This window comes from Nannospalax galili, unplaced genomic scaffold (genome assembly GCF_000622305.1).
Source record: "Nannospalax galili isolate Female #2095 unplaced genomic scaffold, S.galili_v1.0 scaffold458, whole genome shotgun sequence".
NCBI lineage: Eukaryota > Metazoa > Chordata > Mammalia > Rodentia > Spalacidae > Nannospalax > Nannospalax galili.
The window spans coordinates 417,129-423,105 of record NW_008341263.1 but is presented as its reverse complement, the minus strand read 5'-3'; positions in this window follow the sequence as shown (position 1 = coordinate 423,105).

Sequence of the window (5,977 nt, the reverse complement as noted above, 5' to 3'; positions counted from 1 at the left end):
CAGATTTCTGGGGTTCGCTGGCCAGCAAGCCTAGCCTGACTGGTGAGCCTCTGATCCCAGTGAGAGATCTTGTCTCAACTAGCAAGGTGGACTGTGTTGTTGTAATGACACTGATCTTGACGTCTAGCTTCCAAATGCACATACACCTGTGTGCTTGCACATACGCATTCTTTTAGAATGCTTTCATAGTATATTGATTTTTTAAGGGCAGTTCTTATTCTCCTTTGAATCTCTTGGGACATATTTCTGACCCTGTTCGGGTGGACCATAGCATTTGCCACACAAATTCCCATCTAAAGGGAATGGCTTTCACACCAGACGAGGTGAGGGGTTCTCAGCATGCACACTGCTGACACCAAGAACTGGGTAATTCTCTGTGTTCGGCAGTATCCCTCACGCCAGGAACACCACGTGCCCCTGTCCCAGCAGTGGCAACGAAAAGTGACTGCAGACATTGTCTCATTCCCTGGATAGAATCCCCCACCCCCCGTGTGAAAGCACTGGGGTGTGTGCTCCTCACGTTCAGACTCACCACTAGCCTTCGTGATGGACACAGCAGACTCTAGGAAGAGTGTGGCCAAGGGACAGATAAACCCTGCAGGTCGTGCTGCACAAAACCATCTATGGTGTTTGCACTCTACACGATTAGGTACTCAGAATTAATGTGCCTCAGTGTTCTTTGAGCGCTGCAAGGTCGCCAAGGATCATTCATGAAAAATGATTTGCACTTGAATTGTATGTGTCCAGATAGGTACTGCACACATTAAAAAAAAACAAAACTCTGCTTAATCAGGTTTAGCAATCCCGTTACGAGAAAGCTTTTTAAAATTGTTACTGTGCGCGTGTGCACGTATATGCATGGTATGTGTGGGGGACTACGTGTCACAACATGTATGTGGCCAGAGGCTGGCTTTGTGGAGTCGATTCCATCCTGCCTTTAGGTGGGTTACAGAGATCAAACTTGGGTTCTCAGCTTTCTGTGGCTATGCTTAAAGCTAGTTTTTAAATCATGAAATACTCTTAGAGTTAACAGTATTATCAGGCTGATGAGATGGCTCAGTGGGAAAGGGTGCTTGGTGCGAAGCCTGCAGGCCCGAGTTCAATCGAAAGCATACATGGTGGATGGAGGGAACCAAGTCCTGTGTGTGAGTTGTCCTCTCAGTTCCACACATACACAGAGATGTGAGTGTGCGCCTCGCGTGTGCACACACAGACAGACACAGAAATGCATGTACTAAAAATGTTTAAGAATGCTATCAAAGCAAAATACTCGCATGAATTTCCCTTTTTCTGAAGCAAACTGAAACCATTTCTAGACGTCAAAGTGCTGCAAGTGTTTTCTCTAAAAAGGCATTCTTGTACACAGCCACAATGCAACAATCGAAGTCAGGAAATTAGCTTTGGCACAAATTCTGACAGCCTCTCTCGTGTCACAGTAGCAATCATGGCCCATTAAGGAAAAGCTGTTTCCTTCTGGTCTAGACAATGAAATCCCTTGCTTCGGTGGAGACCTTACATGCCCGTTGAGTAGGTCAACCACCTAGCTCAGGGACAATGGCACAGAAAGGCAGGCCCACCCCTACAAAGAGGGCTCACCTTAAACATGCTTATGAAACCAGAGAAATAATTAGCCTTTAATAATGTACTTTTCCTTCTCAGAATTGCGGCCCCCATCACAGTCCATGGGTTCCTGTTGGGTCTGACGGCCTGACTCAGAAAGTCACAAGTTTTCCTTTCTCTTCTCTTCAGTCTTTCTTTCAGAGAGTGGCCAGAGCTTTACATATCCTTTCTCTCGTACTTTGGGCTTTATTCTTTCTCAAAACCACCCCTCCTTGCCATGCTGCTGGCCTCTTGTCCATCCTGAGGCTCACATCCAGGCCAGCTTAACTCAAATGGCACCTCCCTGCGTCCCCTCCTCCCTGACTCTCTCCTTCCTCCCTCCCCACTCTCTCTTCCTTAAGCATCCACCTAGAGCTTCTGTCATAAACTCTAAAATCTCTCCCCTGTGGCCCATTAATTACATTCTTTTAACTTTCAAGACAAAAGCATGAAAGGCAGTGGCTTGGGGCAGCTTTTCGTGGCCATCAAGTCTCCAGGACCCTGGCTCCCTAAGAAACACTTCTGCATTCCCACAGACACCCCAAGATCCCTACATCACTGATAATACTCCTTATACTGACAGAACTCAGCAGGGAATCACGTATGTCATACAGTTTCCAGGGTCCTTCAATGCACAGCCTTCCCTTAGGGGAACTCTCCTGTCTCCGTCCCCAGCAGACTGCCCTGCTGCTGAGGGGCTTCAGAGGCTAAGAACCTCCCAGCATGGACAACCACCTACCTGCCTTCCTCTCAGGGAACTTGGGGGTGGGGCGGGTTGCACCACCATCTTGTGCACTGTTGGCATGTAAAATGCCATGAAACGGGATTCTTGCGGGACCCTTGTCCCATAATGGCTTCAGAAATCAGACGGCAGCGAGAGCCTTTCTCTGCCTGGCGCTCAGCCTCTCCAACCTCATTTTTCCCCAACCCCGGGGTGGGAGATCATGGTACACGCTCCTATGGGTTATGCTGCCTGAGCTCAGGACCACATCCTCTCACTCCCTGTGTGTCAAGTGTGAAAGAAAAGTGGGTTGTTTTGTTTTGTTTTTGCCGTTCATTAGTGGCTCTCAAACAGGACCACAGCAACACAGGTTTAAACAACATTGGTTTTCAACCCATCATCCAGAGATTCTAACTCACCCATCTGGGTATGTTCCGCCTGCGAGAATCTGGTGACGTGTCTCAAGTCTATTATACTGCGCATCCAGGATTTGCATTACTGCACGTTACATATGGAGTTCTTGTCACTTCAGGCATATAACTGAAATCCATCATATATAACCTGTGTACCCGAGAAAGGGTGGTGTGTACATGCATGAGACAGGGGCCACAAAAGTATTCTCATTAAATGATGACTAATTTATGGAAATTTATTTTTAAACTATTTTATTATTTTTTATTCAATGTGTATGAGTGTTTTACCCGCATGTATGTAAGGGCACCCATATCAGGCAATGTCCACGGAGGTCAGAAGAGGGCGTTTGATCCCCTGGAACTGGAGTTATGGACTGTTGTTAGCTGCCATGTAGGATCTGGGAACCAAATCTGGGGCCTCTCCAAGAGCAGCCAGTGCTGTTAACCCCTGAGCCATCTCTCCAGCCCCAGAATTTTGACTTTAAAAACTCTTTTACTTCCAAAACCATAGTGTTTGTGATTATTGTTTTGGAAAAAAAAAAAATCTGTATGTGAATGAGATGGTCAAATTCCTTATTTTCCTGTGCGTTTTGTTCATTGGGTCAACATTTTGCAGGTTGCACCCGTAGCACAGCCACCCCTCCCTGCGCCAGACCCATGGGTACCTGACAATACTTCAGGATGGCTAGGTAGGACATGCTCACACAGATACCCAAACAGAAAGCACATGAACAGCTCACCTTTCTAGTGCTGCCTTATCCACAAGGCACCGAAGGAGGCATGTCTGGGTGAAGAGTGCATTTGTGTGTACCCAGCAAACCAGATGTCACAGCCCGGCAAGTAGACTCCCAGAAAGGGCTTCTAGAAGCAAGACGTTAGCTTTGGAAAGAAAATAGACTTGCCCAAGGTAGCATACTTGTAACAGGGAGCTCGCCACAAGCAGATATTTCTGTGCTAGGCAGGTGGAATGTTTGTGGGATGGTTCAGGATGCTTTCTTGTAACTGGAATCCCAGGGGTTTGAACGTAGTGTTGAGAGCTGTCAGCAGGACACTGAAATCAGCAGGAAGGACTGTTCTCTGTCTTTGCTGACACCTTCATGAAGTTGGCCTTGCCCTGGCATGATTTTGTCCTGGCCCTGGACTTGTGCCCATCGATGCTGGACAGTGGATACACAAAGGGGACACTTGCTGCCCACAGGCAGACCCTGTGTTTCTCTCCTTCATCGCTCTGATTTCTTCCTTGGACCAAAAGCACTTCTGCAAACTCACATTTCAAAGTCTTCTCACTTTCTCTTGCCTGCTACTCATGGACTGCATGTCCCTCAAATCCATACGTCACTGCAGATTGTAAAGCAAAATAGCTTGTGGGCCATGTATGGGTTTAATTACTATTGTTCGCTAAAGTGCTATGCGCAGGTTGCTTTTGCAGAAATGCAGACGTGTAGTAGCAAACGCTCATACGTCAACTTGCTTGTTTGTCTTCCGTTTGGAGATGGCTATTTTGATAGTCATTGGAATGCTTGTCTCTCAGGGGTTTAGAGCCAGATGCCATTTTTGCCATCCGTGGAGGTACTTAGCATGCTGTGGAGACGCCTTTGTCACAGTTTTGGAGAGAAAGTTCTAGTATCGTGGAATGTAATGAGTTCAGGTGCCACTAAACAGAGCCTCACAGTGAAACAAACCTGCAGGGCTCCAAAAGCCAGTCGTACCAAGACTGAGCAGTACTCATGAAGGTGATTCTGCATTTCAGACTACTCTCTGTGCTTGCTGAAGCCTTTTGTAAACTGACCTTAATTGATTACTTATGATGCTTGCAAGATTCAAGTTGTTCCATCTGAATTCAATCTTCTCTATTTCACTGTTTATTTTTTCTTCTCTAACATTCACACTGGCCTCAGATTTAAGTGGGACAAAATGTGGCAAAGTTCAAAACTTACTGTGGGTCACTGAGTTCCAAGATAAGGCCTGGAGCGTAATTATTATCAATCTAGGTTGTAGAAATCGCTCTCAATTGACAAGCGCTGTATTTATTTTATTTAATTATTTTGGAATGTGTAAATATTACACAGTTGATACATCCCGTGGGTCTATTTTCTTTCACCCTGTAAAATACAACCGGCAGTTGATATTTCAGTCGCAGAACTGTCCAATTTGTCGACAGATGAACCTCAGAATGAAATTCAAAGGGCAACTGTCCTTTGAAGAAAAGACTAATTATATCCATGCTCGGTCAGAAAGAACAACATAGAATAAAATGTTTTCATATTACTTACTGTATTGAATCAACTCTGTAATGCGCTATGATAGGAGATATACCTGGTGTGCACTTTATGACATCTTGAATGGTTTCCCCTTCATTATATGAAACAAATGTTCGCCTCTGGGCGCGTATTTAACCTATAATTTGGGCCAGAGGGGTTTCTAAACTACCCATTTCCTATTTGTTAATTGTCACAACTCAAGAGTGTGTGGAAAATAAAGCATAAACCTGCAATTGAAGGAGGAAAGCAGATGATTAGAAATTGATGTGCATTTAGAGTTTAGTGTGCTTGTCCAAGTCCAGAGCTTTGATCTGATTTAGACAGTACAGTATCTCCTGTTTGCTGGCTTTCCGCGAAGTATACCAGTCGATCATTTGTAACTCATCTACAGGGACCGGAGATTACCAGATCCACTACAAACTTCAGCACCCAAGTTCTCCCATGGTCTTATTTAAACAAGGGGCCATGGCTTGGCCTTGAAAACACAAAGCTATCTTAAATTCCATCCTACCAGCTTTTAAAACCAAAACCGACATGAAATATTTGCCAGTTGCATGGAACCAGGATGATTGTGAGCAGCTCAGTAACTGTAGTGGAGGTTCCTGGCAGAGATCTAAAGATATTTCAGATTCTAGTGAGACAGTATGACCTGTGGGTAGCTGTGAAAGAGGACCAAAGGAGTGGTATGTACAAGAACCCGATTGTACCTTATACTTGTGTTGGGGTTTTTCAGGACACTCCTTCAATTAGTCCACTCACTGGGTAAATAATTCACAAGTTGAGCAGGAAATGGGGATCTCTAATTCTTGAACTTACAGTGTTGACTGATATAGTCTGATCGGCGAAGAATTAAGCAGGTACGAAGGACGGGGGTTGGGACTAACAGGGCAGAGAGCATCCATTCTGCACTTTGAGTTTTCTATTTAAAACCTGCATTTTCTATATTTATGACAAAATAGCTTGCCTTCCAGCTGAGAAAACAC